Consider the following 16,222-nt stretch of genomic DNA (forward strand, 5'->3'; position numbering starts at 1 on the left):
AAACAATGCTGCCAGTCTCTTTGCTAAAACATAGAAAACATGATGTTTACTCCAGTTACCAGTAAGTTCCTCATTTTCATGTGAGTCGTCCTCAGAGTGGACTTCACTGTCCATCTCACTATCAGCATTTGGGTCATAACCATTCAACAAGTCTCTAGAAAGCTCCAAATTTTTGCTTACCTTCCTTCCTTCTTCTGAGCCCTCCAAACTGTTTCAACCTCTTCCCATTACCCAGCTCTAAAGTTACTTTCACATTTTCAGGTATCTTTATAGCACCGCCCTACTCCTGGTACCAATTTTCTGTATTAGTCAGTTCTCACATTGCTATTAAAATATCTGAGACTGAGACTGGGTAATTTATAAAGACAAGAGGTTTAATTGGCTCACAGTTCCACAGGCTATACAGGAAGCATGGCTGGGGAGGTCTTGGGGCACTTACAATTATGGTGGAAGGTGAAGGGAAAGTAGGCATGTCTTAGATGGCAGGAGCGGGGTCGGGGGTGGCAGCAAGTGTTACATATTTTTTAAACAACCAAATCTCAGGACAACTCTCAATCACAAGAACAGTACCGAAGGGGAAACCTGCTCCCATGCTCCAAGCACCTCCCACCAGGCTCAACCTCCAACAATGGGGATTACAATTTGACACGAGATTTGGGTGGGGACACAGAAACAAACCATATCATATAATCATAAAGGTTCTTAAAATTGGGTGAGGGTAGTACAATAACAGGTCAGAAGGATATAATGTGAGGATTCTACTTGCCATTGCTGGATTTGAAGATAGCAAAGAAAAGCATCATGAGCAAGAAGTACAGGTAGCCTGTAGAAGTTAAAAAGATGACAAGGAAGCAGTGTATTCCCTAGAGACTCCAGGTGGGAGTCTCTAATCAATGTCAACACATTGATTTTACTCAAACTCTGACCTTAAAAAATTGTTATATATTTGTGTTTTTTTAAGCCACTGAGTTTGTGGTAATTTGGTACAGCAACTTGGAAAACAAATGTGATAACTAGGCCTAAAACATCTAGACAGCATTCCACCCAACAACAGAATACACACTCTTTTTATGTACCTGTGAAACATTCTCCAGGCTATAAAATATGTTACATTATGGACAAATCAATTATTGGAAAAGATTAAAATTATCGTATAAAATGTGTTATTCAATCACAATATAATAAATGTGTAAATCAGTAACATAAAGAAATTTGGAATATCATATATAGGTGGAAAGTAAACAACGGCATTCTAAGTTACCAACAGGTCAACTAATAAAACATAGGTAAATTAGTAAATAATTTTATATGAATAAAATCATATAGTAAAATTTATGTGATGTAGTAAAAGCAGTGCTTAGAGGATATTGATGACTCTCAAAACCTATATTATAACATCAGAAAGATCTCAACCCATCCACCAAATTTTCCACCCAAAGAAACTAGAAAAATAAAAGCAACTCAGCCAAAGCAAGCAGAAGAAAAGAATAAAGAGTATGATGTAAAAGTGTTGCGTTTTCTTCACAACCTCACCAGTATGTTATTTTTTGACTTTTTAATAATAGTCACTCTGGCTGGTGTGAAAAAATACCTCACAGTGGTTTTGATTTGCATTTCTCTAATCAGTTAGTTCAACCATTGTGGAAGACAGTGCGGTAATTCCTCAAAGACCCCAAAACAGAACTTCCACTCAACCTAGTAATTCCATTACTGGAACTATAACCAAAGGAATATAAATCATTCCATTGTGAAGACACTTGCACACGTATGTTCATTGCAGCACTATTCACAATAGCAAAGACATAGCATCAACCCAAATGCCCATTGGTGATAGACTGGATAAAGAATATGTGGTACATATATGCCATGTAATAGTATGCAACCATAAAAAGAATGAGATCATGTCCTTTCCAGGGACATGGATGGAGCTGCAGGCCATTATCTTTTGCAAACTAACGCAAGAACAGAAAACCGAGTATCACATGTTCTCATATGTGGGAACCAAGTTATAAAGACATGAACACATAGAGGGGAACAACACACACTGGGGCCTTTCAGAGGGTGGAGAGTGGGAGGAGGGAGAGGATCAGGAAAAACGACTAATGGATACTAGACTTAACACTTGGGTGATGAAATAATCTGTAGAATCAACCTTCATGACTTACGTTTACTACGTACAAACCTGCACATCCTGCACATATATCCCTCGACTTAAAATCAAAGTTAACAAAAGAGTACAAAGAAAAATAAATGAAATAAAGATAAAAGCACTAGAGAAATAATAAGAAGCTGTTTTGTAATAGATTTTCTAAGAAATAAAGAGAAAACCTCATATTATTGAAATTATGAAAGGCACAACATGAATGCCGACCTTATAAAAATGCATTAGATTGTAATATAATACTATAAACACTTGCTTGAAAAAAAACTTCAGGCTGTGCATGGTGGCTCACACCTGTAATCCCAGCACTTTGGGAGGCTGAGGTGGGTGGATCATGAGGTCAGGAGTTCAAGACCAGCCTGCCCAACATAGTGAAACCCCGTCTCTACTAAAAATACAAAATATTAGCCAGGTGTGGTGGCGGGCACCTGTAATCCAAGCTACTCAGGAGGTTGAAGCAGGAGAATTGTTTGAACCCAGGAGGCGGAGGTTGCAGTGAGCACAGATCACGCCATTGCACTTCAGCCTGGGCGACAGTACAAGACTACATCTCAAAAAAATAATAATTTTCAACCCAAAATGAAATGGACAATTCCACAATAGATATAAACTATTGAAACTGAATGAAGAAATTCTAAAGCCGAATAAGCTTATAATAAATACAAAATAATTTTGTAATTAAAAAGTGTTTTGCACAAACTATGGCCAGGCCAGATGGCTTTACTGGTGAATTCTATTCAACATTTAAAGAACACACAATAGCATACCTTCTTAACTATTCCAAAAAAGGGAAATTCTAAACCCATTCTAAGAGGTAAGTATTATTCCAATAGCGAAACCAGAAAAAAGCATGGAAGAAAACTCCACACCAACATTCCTTGTGAATATAGACATAAAAATTCTCAACAAAATGCTAGCAATAGAATCATTAACATAAAATAGATTATACACCATGGCCAAGTGAAATTTTTCTCAAGAATGTCTTGCCATCTTAAAATTAACCAATATACTCTATAGAATAAAAGTCTTAAGATACTTACAACTCCAGTATCTTATCAATACACAGAAAAAATCATTCAGAAAAAGCCAACAAATTTTCATGTGAAAACACTCAACACATTAGGAATAAAAGGAAAACTCTTCAACCTGTTTAAGGATATTTTAAGAAAAATGTACAGATAACATCATACTTAACAATGGTGAAATATTACGTATTTGCCCCCTAAAGTGAGGATAAAGACAAGATGCCTACTCTTCCCAGTTATATTCAACATTGTATTGGAGGTTCTAGCTAGATCATTAGGTTAGAATCGCAAAGAACAAGGTAAGTCAGATCAGAAAGGAGCAATTCAATTGTCTCACTTCACAGACGGCATGACATTTGATGTAGAAAAATCTAAGAACACAAAAAATTACTATGAGAAGTATTAAACACATTCAGAAAGGTTGTACAATAACATTTTCATAAATGAAAGTTAATTGTATGTCTATAAATTGTTAGTGAAAATTATAAAAATGCAATGAGAACACAATTGTATTTCAATAGAATTATAAATAAAAAATAAATAGGAATAAATTTAACAAGAGAGGTGCAAGCCTTCGACACTGAAAACTATAGCGTATTGTTGAAAGAAATTAAAATCTACTAAAAAGGCAACACATTCCACATTTATAAATTAAAGTATTTAATATTGTTAAGATGACAATACTCCCACAATCATCTACAGCGTCAATGCAAGAAGCATTAATCAAATCATAACTTCTTTTCTAGCATGAAATAAGCTGACCTTGAAATTTATATAAAATTGCAAGGGATTCAGACAACTCAAAATACCTTTAATAAAAAGAAACAATAAAGTCAGTGGGTTCACACTTTCTTATTTCAGAACTCACTACAAACTAGCAAACTACATTAATCAAGATACTGTAATACTACTGTAAGGATGGACATATTGATCAATTGAAGGTAATTGAAAGGTTCAAGAGACTATACATTTATTATAAACTGTTATTTGACAAGGTACAACATAATTTAGTGGTAGGGAATAATCTTTTCAACAAAAATACTGGTAGGACCAATGGAGAGGTATGTGCAAAAAAAAAAAAAAAAAAAAAAAAATGACCCGGTTCTCACATCGTATATTAATATCAACACAAAGTGAATTATAGACCTATACATAAAAGCTAAAACCATAAAACACATGGAAGAAAATGTAAATTTAGTGACCCTGAGCTAGGTAATGCCTTTTAGAGTATAAGTGATAAAAACAATAGATCAATTGGACTTTAGCAAGCTTAAAACGTATGTATTTAAAGGGCACAATAAAGTGAAAAATCAATTGATGAAATGGGAAAAAATATTTATAATAATATATCTAAGGGAATTACATTTAAAATGTATACTTTTAAGTCTTACAATTCAAAATTAAAAAGACAAATAAATAAATAATGGGTAAAATATTTGAATAGTCATTTTTCCAAAGAAGATATACAGATGGTCAATAAACACATGAAAAATGCTAAGCCTCATTCATCATTAGGGAAATATAAATCACAACCATAATAAAATACTTTTTCATACCCACTAGTATGGCTAAATTTTAAAAAGAACAATAATAATAAGTGTTGGCAAGGATGTAAACAAATTAAAACCTCATATAATGCTAGTGGAATTTTAAAATGATACAATCCTTAAGAAAACAGTTTAACAGTTTCTCAAAATATTACATATAGAGTTTCCACATAACACAGTAATTTTATGCTTAGGTATATAAACCCAAGAGGAAAAAAAATGTATTTTCACACAAACACCTGTGCACAAATATTCATAGCAGCATTACTTGTAATAGCAAAAAAGGGTTAACCATCCAATGTCCACCAAGCAGTGGATGGATAAACAAAATGTGCCTTATCTATATAATAGAACACATTATTTAGCAATAAAAGGAAATCAGGTACTGACATATTCAAAACAGTTTTACCTAGAATACATGTAAAAACAGCAGTTATAAATGACTAGATATTTTATAATTCCATGTATATGAAATGTCCAGAAAAGACAAATGCATATGGAAAACCAGTAGATTAGTCTACTACAGTTAGGGGAAGGGGGAATGAGAAGCTTAACCTTCCAGAGGGCCTTCCAAAGAAAAGTCACCAATGTCTAACTGAAGCAGTACAGTACCTCTACTTCATGGCTCTGTTCTTTTCTATCCCTTCATGAAATTTGCTGATAGAACTAGATTTTAAATTTCATTAGTAGGAATGTCCATTATTTAGGGCAAGTATATCAACTGGCTGCTATTGAAGTTTCATATATGCAGTGGATTCTCTAACCACTGGTAGTTTAAGGGTGCCTACTCCCATTCATTCGAAAATTAGTGCGTAACTTTTGACTCCCCAAAACTTTCTTAATAGCCTACTGTTGAAGCTTTACTGACACATAGTCAATTAACCATATTTTGTATGTCGTATGTATGTATACAAATATACACTGCATTTTTATAATAAAGGAAGCTAGAGAAAGAGAATGTTATTAAAATCTATTCATTAAATGGATGTGGATCACCATAAAGGTGAATAGATTGAAGAAAATGAGGAAGAAGAGGGGTTGGTCTTGCTGTCTCAGAGGTGTCAGAGGTGGAAGAAAATCTTCATATATGTGAAACTGTGTGGTTCAAACCCGTGTGTGTGTATATATATACACACACACATATATATACACCTATATATACACACACGTATATATATACCTATATATACACACACACACACATATACATACACACGTATATATGGAAGTTTGTTGCTCTCTCATTAAACTATTTTAACATTTCCTAAGGAAATTATTTGCACATTTCATCTCAAGCCATAAACAACTTATTTTTTGTTGTTCATGTGACACTTCGTTTATTTCAGCTGTGATGTATTTACAATTCCCCTTTTAAGGGAATATTACTTGCCAGATATTTATCTGTGACATACTTCTACCCATCATTTTGTTAATTATATAAGTTCAATATCCAATTTGGTTACTTCTTAAGGCCAGATCCTACCTGATCCCTTTTTAAAGTCACGAGTTTGGCTCTCTTGACAATAACAGGGGTTATACCTGAGCGAGTATGACTAATACCTAAATAACACTTTCAGATTTCATCTAAGGGAGTTAGATGAAAGGATTGTTGATATTTGAGAGAAGCAGCCAAATGATTCCACTAACTAGGAAATTAATCACAATGATAAACAAGCAAAATCTCCAAATCCTTCAGAGATTCTAAGCTTACTTTTCAGTTACTTGAATCAACCATGTTATTTTCCAAGTAAAGAGAAAGTGTAACTGTAAGAATGTGAGCCTCTGATCTTGTGCATAAATTTGGTTCTGTTTTTCAACTTTTCTTTTAGATTCAGGGTCCATGTTTAAGTTTGTTAACTGTGTATACTGCACGATGCTGAAGTTCAGAATACGAATCATCCTGTCACCCAGGTACTGAGCATAGTACACAAGAGTTAGTTTTTCAACCGTTACCCTCCTCCCTATCTACCCCTTCTAGTAGTCCCCAGTGTCTACTGTCGTTATCTTTATGTCCCTGAGTACCAATGTTTAACTGTCATTTTTAAGTGAGAATATGTGGCATTTGTTTTTCTGTTCCTGTGTTAATTTGCTTAGGATAATGGGTATCAGGTCTATCCACGGGTAAACAACTATTTTTTTGGAAAGAGTTCTTTTATTTCTCAGCAGGAACAGAAAAAAAAGCAATATATTTTTTATTAGGAAAACATGCAAACTACAATTTAGACTTCCAAAATAGGCATAATGTTATGAAATCATGAGATAAAGAAAAATATGCCGAAAAGACTCCCTTTCTTTTTTAAGTAATTATAAGATCTATAATGGAGATTGATGGTGAAATGTATCTGGAGGTTATACTTTTAAATTGCCAGATTAAAAGTGGTTATAGAATACTTTTAAAATCTAGATGTATTTGGAGCTCATTTGCCCAGCCGATTTTCATCATAATAGGATATCAAAAGTGAGTGCAGGGGAAGAAAGGGCCCATTACAGAGAGGTCACCTGATCCAGCCCTAGTGACAATACTGTATTGTTCCCTTTAGCACTGTCTGGAGGGCTTTGTCCAATCTCATTTGAAATTCGCACACATTTCACCTTCCTCATTATTTTTAGCTTGAATACCTATTTTCTAATGGCAGTAATGAGTAGTCTGCCAACACATTCATCTTCCTCTAAAGAGTAAAATAGCAGTCTTTTAGTATGTGGGGCAAAGAGCAGAATTGGTTCACAGTTTCTAGGTGATAAATGAGCAGCTAAAGTTGTACATCTATTTTTGAGTAGAACTCAACTCTCTGAGACAAGCATTATTTTAATGCAATGAAGAAAACAAAGAGGAGATTCTGAAAGCTAGATAGCATGTTGTTTGAGCTATTTCAGATAGCACTGAGGATACCTTGGAACCACAGGCACCTGCATCTCTCCTCTGGTTTTCAAATGTGGAAAACATGGAGAAAACTACCTTTACTTGAGAGATTGCACTAATATTTGTTATGTTCCAATGTTTGAAACCATTGCTTCAAAATATGATATCAGCTAGTGCTAGGATTCACTATTATGAATTAAATCAAAAATGTCCAGCTTTCTTCATTAGTAATTATATCACAGAGATATCAAAACCTAGAAATACTGTAGAAAAATGTAAAAGTCCAACACAATGTCTCTCACTATTTCTTCATAAAGGCCAGCTATAGCTAAGGCATCTTTTGTACTTATTATTATTTTTTATCATTTGATGGTTTCTTCTGCAGCCTCCCAGCAAGAGCCTCTTGGTTCTACCAGCACCTTTTGATTTCACACTACTATCTTCTCATGACTCAAGTGAGCACTACCATCTGCCAAGGGGATGGGTCCCTGCTAACCACAGCACTGCAGTAGGCACAGGAAGAAGCGAGGTACAGAGAGGTGAGAAGAAAGTTCTGGATAAAGGTACAGATGTTGCTGAGTCCTCCTTTAGGAGTATTTTAGACAACATCTTCCACAGACAGGACTTATCTCAAATAGCTATTATAATCTGAGGATAAACAACTTGGATAAATCAAATCCTGCATGAATTAATGTTAAAGATTAAGGAGGAGAGAGATTGGAAATATATTAATAGCATATGTGATGGACCCAATTGAATGTATCTATAAGAAAAAATAAATTTTTAAGGAAAGGAAGGTAAATTGATGTCTAGCATTAGACTAATAAGGTCTGATAGCCATTGTGAATCCAACAGCAAATGTATCAAAACATCATACTGTACAACATAAATATATACGTTTATTATGTGTTAGTGATGAAGAACTTTTTGCTCCTTAGTTCAGTTAAATATGGGTTATTGTTAACAACCAGGAAAGATTAGGCACATGGACACATTGAAAGGTAAGGAAAGCAGAAAAAAAGGAGCACTGCTAATAAGCTCCTTTGTAAAATGGCTTTATGTTTTTTCTCTTCTCCTTTAGACAGCGTCTCTTATCTGGAGACTGACTGCTCTCCAAGAAAAAAGGGGTACTGCTAATAGGCTCTCACCTCGCAGACTGAATACCAGGCCACCACACAAGAACTGAAGAGGCCAGGCTCTTCCCCATTCTCCTAGTGTGCAGGTGAGGCCCTAGTCTGCCAGGTGGGCCCCTCGTCCATTGCAGGCATGTGCAGACAAGACCCTGGGCAGGTTCCCTCGTCTGCACAAAAGCATCTGATGTAAACACTTGTGGGGCGAGTTGGAGATTCTCTGGGGACCCTCCTTCATCTGCCTCCTGCATCTATCACTAGTGTTACCTCAAAAACAATATAAAACTTTAAAAAAGTGAAATTGTCAATTTTTTTTAACCTAAAGGCTAGTGTATTTGGCAACATACAAGATACATACCTCTCATCGAAGATTAAAAGCTTTTTCTTACCAGGGATTGTGTCATTCACATTTGTATCATTCAACCTCACATAATGCTTAGCACCCAAAAAGTACACAGAAAACTTAGCCAAGTGCATTATATTCTAAATATTACATAAATCCCACACATACACGTGTAAGTAAAGCTATCAAAGACTGTTTTCTCTCTTCAGTAAGGTTGTCATACATAACAAAATGTAGTCAAAATGTTCACTCATAACTGTCTTCATTCCCTTCTCCTTACAGTTATTTAGAAAACAATATTTGTATCCTAATGCCTATTGAACTCAAGCTAGAAAAACATTAAGAGTGAAAGACTGAAAAATGAAATGATTTCAGTCAAAGGAGAGGGGGGAAATGAGACTTTAATGAATGTAAATATGTTAGGGTTTCGGTTTGTATTCTAGAAACAAGCCAGACAGTTTTCTATTGTGCCTATATAGTATATAAAGGGCTCCAAAATATGCCTAAGGTACTAAATGGTCTTTTGAAATATAACAAGAAAAAAATATTTTTTTGTGGCTGGAACAACCACTCAGGTAAATAAGATTTTATTTACCTGGAGACACACTCCAATAACAAAAGATGTTCCTTAAACTGTCTCTATGGGAATTAATTTGGAGGAAGGAAGAAATGAGTAGTCTTAAAAGAAGAATAGGAAGGAGATGGGATAATTGGGGGAATATAAATAGCAGGAAAAACAAAATAGGCACTTTGGAGCACTACCCTTGATAGGTATCAACTCTGACTATTTCTGTGTCACCCTACCTACCCAAGATTCAAATTCCTGGGAAAGAATCAGGAGATTTCAGATTTGGTTGGGGGATTACAGGGAGGCTCGACTGACAGTCTCACCAAGACTCAGAGAAGAAGAGAGTTGTACCTCAAAGGAAATTTTAAAAACTTGTTAGCAATAGCTGGAGGAAAGGATGCTGTACAAACTCAGTTTCAGATGTTCATTACACATAGTTACAGCACGAAACTATTACTAGTGACTACTTAATAATATCCACATGTATAATGCCCTTTGTGGCAGGTTCTGTCTTAAGACTTACTGATATTAACTCATTTAACTCTCACAAAAACTTTCTTTATTCCTCCTTTGCAGATAAAGACACACGTATTTAGAGAGGAAGAGTTGATTCCAAGTTACACAGCTACGTAGTGGCAGAAACAAAATTTGAGTCCAGGATACCTGGCCCCAGAATCTACAAGCTAACCCTCTGCTTCACATGGCTTCTCAAATACATGCTGCCTGGAAAATAAAGCAGCCAGTCTCCAGCTAAGAAATGCCATGTAAAGGAGAAGAGAAAAAATGTAAAGCCATTAAACTATTTCATTATACGACTTTATTGCATTTATTGAAAGAGTGTTTGAACTTTCATTTCATGAATCAGAACCCAGTTCTTGGCCTCAATTTCATGAAAGCTTGGAAGATTAAAAATCTCACTTTTATACATGAAAGTTAAGTTCTTAACGATTCAGGGCATATAATTGAGGTTTGGAGTTTTTCAAAAGTCCACTATCTTCTCCTTCAAAAATCAGAGACTTCAGTGCCTAAATGTTATCAAAAGATTCCTTTTGTTATTTATTCAAAGATTAGAATTTCTTGAAGTAGGTGAGATCACTAACACCATGTCATTTCAGGTCCCTCATCACAATATTGAATAGAATCATATAATTGGAAGCTTAGCCAAGCATAACAGGCATTAACAGGTGATGGTACAATCGGATACCACTCTTATCTTCTTGCTTGCAAACCCAGGCCATTTCACACTGGAAAGGATTTATAGTCTCAGAAGGCACAAATAAAAAGCAGCCTGTGAAAAGAGAGTCTTCACAAAAGCAGGGATATCAATACCCTCTAGCAACTGCAGTGATAAGCAGACTTCAATTTACCCAGGGCCTATGCTGGGCGAAAAAGCAGATGATGTCAAATAATAGCTTTTCATTGGACTGGCCTCTAGAACAGGCAAATAGCAAAGCTTATGAAAAAAAAATAATTTGCGACTAACCATTAAACATTACCTACATCAATTATCCATTAATGCTCATTTGCTAGCAATGAAATTTTGTTATAAAATGGGACCTGTATTTTGAAGACTCCACTCCCAAATCTGTGGCTTTAAATGAAATAAATCACTAATACACTGATGCTGAAGCTTAATATTAACTAAAAATAACTTCATTATTTTCTCAAAAACTATTCATCAACTTTTATGATCATCTTATTTTCCTATTACATATCCTATTAGTAGTAGAAAGTGTAGTAGAGTCTTAGAAAATCCATACTTAGATAAGTATTAGAAAGCCTTTTGTGGCAAGATACCTCATCAAAGTTACTGCCATGTAAAGGAAAGCCACCAATCAACATCCATTTGCAGATTCGGCAAATGTCAATGCAGAGAAAAGTCTAAGAGTGTCACTATGGGGAAGAGACAATTGACTGAATTGCAGTCCAATTTTAGGGTAAAGTTGTCTGATTCGATTAAACAGATAGAGAGATGCCAAGGTATTATGGTTTATTTCTATATTATTTACCTTATATGACAAACTTCTTTGAGATGAAGATTAAGAACACTCCTTGTTTATACAGGAGAGAAAAGATTGTTTGCAGGGAAACTACCGATTTGACAAATGCAGAGACACCACCCAACTGCACACATTTTCAATCTCTTGTTCAGAGATTGAACAAGAGTATTTGAATCTCCCTAACAAATTTATTGATTTCATGGTGTTTCCTGCCATGCTGCCAAGGAGAAAAGTAACCATTCTCTCTCCAGAAAGGGTTCACCTTGTTTTAGAATTTATTTCATGTAGTTTTATCTGCATCCTGGTCTGACAGTTTTTTGAATTTTTTATTTTTGGAGTTTATCTAATATGTTTTCATTGTTAAGTCTCTTGTGACTTTGTACCTCTTAAAGGGACCAGAAACAACAATTATAATTCTAAGTGATGTTTTTGTTGTTACACAAGTTCTTATATATAGAAAATCAACTTTTTACAGTGTCTTAGATGGGTATCTGTCTAAATGCAAAGCTGAAATAGATCACCTTCTTAGATCTTTTTTTATTTCTTCTTGTATTCAGGGTAATGACAATTTAATAAGAACTGAATGTCAAAAGCTTCACCAAGAAAAGGTTTGTAGGGCTTTATCTTGTAGTCAGTTTGGTATTTTATAACACATGGACACTGTCCTATTAAAATAGGTAGGTAAGTAATTAGGTAGGTAGGTAGATTGATTACGATCAATCAATCAATCTAACCCTCATAGCATCCTTCTGCATCGCTCTTTATCTTAATATTTCTCACCTAAATTGATGAGATGATGTTATCCATAAAATCAACAGAACTATAGTTTTAAAAGTTATATCAGGGACTTGGTTTATATTTGATACCACGTGGATATGGTGAGAAAACATACACACCAGACTTTACAGTTAGACCAACTGCTTAATTTCTCTAAACCTTCAGTTTCTTCATCTGAAAACTGAGAGTACTTTTTAAATTTAATTCTCAAAACTGGATAATAGGAGTTACTACTACTGCTAGAATTGTGTGCAAGCTAGATCCTCAAACATATTAATTACAGTGCTTCATACATGTCACACAATTACTAAATTCCAATCCACATGCTGAGTGGTTTACATAAACTTTGTCCTCTTTCAGCATAATAACCCTGTGGGATATAAACTATTACTATTCTCAATATTAGGTGAGGAAACCTCTCAGAAGTAACTTGCTTAAGGTCACATAGCAAGAAAATAGCAGCACTAGTGACTCTAGGGATAGATTTATAACTACAGTTCTATACTGTGCTCCATATACTCTTATCATTGTCTCCCTTTCCATTCCATTTTGATGCATGATGAATTTGCATTGGCCTGAATTCTGCTCCAAACAGTACTGTATCATTACAAGAAGATTCCAAGATAACACTACAAAGTTTTCAATTCCCTCCTGCATATTCTCACTGAATAATCATTCACTGCCATTTTGGTTGCATCCCCTTCAGATGATCAGGAAGCTCTTTCACTTCTATTCTCTCATTCTTCCTTTATCATCTTTCCCAAGCTGTCAATACTTGGTCTCTTTAGGCAGATGTCAACCATTTGGCTTTATCATTTTGCCTCTTCTTTCTCCTAACCATTTTCTTCCTCATCAGCTGACAAGTTTTGGCTATAGCAATGCTTGGAGAGAAAGTCTACTTCTAATGAAAGATTCACAGACATCTTCATTTCCATTTAAGGAGAGAGATACTGATTTCTGAATTCATAATAGACAATTTCCCTGAATCTGGGAAAAAAAGTTTCAAAAACCTATAGTGTCACTGTGCTTAGCTTAAAGCACAGATACACGGTTGCATGAACTATAAGCATCGTGGAAGATGGAGCCTAAATCAGATTTCTGGATGCAGAATCACAGAATAGATGACTAGAGTGCATTGAACCACAGGAGGCATTGTGCTACTTGTTTCCAGAAATGTTTTAATAAAACTTTCTTGATGAAGAAAAAAAAACTTCATAAAAAAGTTGAGAATGCTGCCAAAGTTAGCTGTCTCAACTCTCCCAAGTTTTAAAAAGTAAATATCAAATGAATTAGTTTCCATTTGTCAATTTTTGTTCTTGTTGCAATTGTTTTTGAGGACTTGGTCACAAATTCTTTCCCAAGGCCAACGTCAAGAATGGTATTGTCTGGGTTTTCACTGAAGATTCTCATAGTTTGAGGTATTACATTTAAATATTTAATCCACCTTGAGTTAATTTTTCTATATGGTGAAATGTAGGGGTCCGATTTTATTCTTATCCATATGGCTAGCCAACTATCCCAGCACCATTTATTGAATAGGGAGTGCTTTCCCCATTACTTATTTTTGTCAACTTTGTTGAAGGTTAGATGGTTATAGGTATGCAGCTTTTATTTCTGGGTTCTCTAATCTGTTCCATTTATCAATGTGTTTGTTTTAGTACTAGCACCACACTGTTTTGGTTACTATAGCCTTATTGTATAGTTTGAAGCCATGTAATGTAACGACTCTGAATTTGTTCTTTTTGCTTAGGATTGCTTTGGCTATTTGGGATCTTTCTGTTCTATGTAATTGTTTTTCCTAATTCTGTGAAAAATGACATTACTAATCTGATAGGACTGGTGTTGAACCTATAGTTTGCTTTGAGCAGTATGGCCACTTTAACAATATTAATTATTCCAATCCATAAGCATGTATTGTTTTCTCATTTGTTGGTGTTCCATGACACAAAACACTTCTTTCAGCAGTGTTCTGTAGTTCTCCTTGTAGACATCTTTCATCTCCTTGGTTAGATGTATTCCTAGGCATGTTATCTTTTTGTGGCTATTGTAAGTAGAATCGCATTTTTTTGGTTCTCAGCTTGAATGTTATTGGTGTATAGAAATGTCACTAATTTTTATGTTAATTTGATATCCTGGAACATTACTGAAGTCATTTATCAGCTCTAGGAGTCCTTTGATGGAGTCTTTAGGGCTTTTTAGGTGTAGAATCACATCATCAGGAAAGAGAGATAATAGATTTTTTTTTTTTTTTTTTTTCCTATTTGGGTTTCTTTTATTTCTTTTTCTTGCTTAATTGCTCTGGCTAGGATGTCCAGTATTATGTTGAATAGGAGCGGTAAGAGTGGACACACTCATCTTGTCCCTGTTCTTAAAGGGAATATTTTCAGGTTTGCCCATTCAGTATGATGTTAGTTGTAGGTTTGTCATAGGTGGCTCCTATTATCTTGAGTTATGTTCCACTTATGCCTCATTTAATCATGAAGGGATTTTGGATTTTCCTAAAAGCTTTTTACCACATCTATTCAGATCATCTGAAAGAACTATAAACAGAGAAAACAGACAACTTGCTGAATGAGAGAAAATATTTACAAATCATACATCTGACAAAAGTCTCATATATAGAATCTATAAGGAATTTAAACCAATTTACATCAAAAGCAAATAACCTCATTAAAAATGGACACTTCTCTAAAGAAGACACACAAATGACCAAACAAACATATGAAGAATTACTCAACATCACTAATCATCAGAGAAATGCAAATCAAGACCATAATGTGATAGCATATTACACAAGTCAGAATGGATATTACTAATATGTCAAAAATTAACAGTTGCTGGTGAGGCTGCAGAGAAAAGGGAATACTTATACACTGTTGGTGGCAATGCAGATTAGTTCAACCACTTTGAAAAGCAGTTTGGCGATTTCTCAGAGAACTTATACAGAACTAACATTCAACCCAGCAATCCTATTACTGGGTATATATTCAAAGGAAAAGATATAACTCTACTAAAAGACACATGCACTCATGTTCACTGCAATACTATCCACAATAGCAAAGATATGGAATCAACCTAGGCGACCATCAATGGTAGATTAGATAAGGAAAATATGGTACATATACACTATGAAATACTACACAGCCATAAAGAAGAATGAAATGGTTTTTTTGTGTGTGTTTGTTGTCGTTGTTGTTGTTGTTGTTTGCGGCAATAAGAATGCAGCTGCAGGCCACTATCCTAAGTGAATTAACACAAGAACAGAAAACCAAGTACTGCATGCTCTCACTTATAGATGGGAGCTAGGCATTAGGTTCACATGGACATAAAGTTGGCAACAGTGGTCACTGAGGAGTACTAGTGGGGAGATAGGGAGGGAGTAAATGCTGAAAAAGTAACTACTGGGTACTGTGCTGCAAACCTGGGTGTTAGGATCATTCATACTCTAAACTTTAGCATCACGTAATATATTCATGTAACAAACAGGCACATGTACCATCTGAATTTAAAATAAAAGTTGAAATTATTTTAAAAAATAAAATGAACAAGAAAGCAGAGAGGCATCTCTGGCAGTGTGAACCCATGCTTATCTCAAAAGGCATTATATATGATTTGAAGCTACAAATGGCAAATAATAACCAACTCGTTTCTGGAAAGGCTGAGCCTGGAAGATAAACATAAACACAAGAGAAAAGAAGACAAGGAAAAGTGACAGAGTGGCAGCCAAGGATGAAAAGATAGTCTTCAATCAATAATTTAGTAAGCCCTTCCTATGTATCAGGCAGTGTGTGTGTGTGTGTGTGTGTGTGTG

General features: G+C 35.0%; 1 long non-coding RNA gene across 1 annotated transcript in view; it reads left to right on the forward strand.

The window, feature by feature from the left end:
• Positions 1-10,446, forward strand: part of LOC140712521 (uncharacterized) — a 74,498-nt gene extending 64,052 nt beyond the window's left edge. The window contains exons 2-3 of the long non-coding RNA XR_012094124.1: positions 8,679-8,815; positions 10,211-10,446. This is a non-coding gene — a long non-coding RNA (uncharacterized lncRNA). The remainder of the gene's footprint in view (positions 1-8,678; positions 8,816-10,210) is intronic.
• Positions 10,447-16,222: the final 5,776 nt, after the last annotated feature.

Source organism: Chlorocebus sabaeus, chromosome 9, assembly GCF_047675955.1.
Source record: "Chlorocebus sabaeus isolate Y175 chromosome 9, mChlSab1.0.hap1, whole genome shotgun sequence".
NCBI classification, from domain to species: Eukaryota; Metazoa; Chordata; class Mammalia; order Primates; family Cercopithecidae; genus Chlorocebus; species Chlorocebus sabaeus.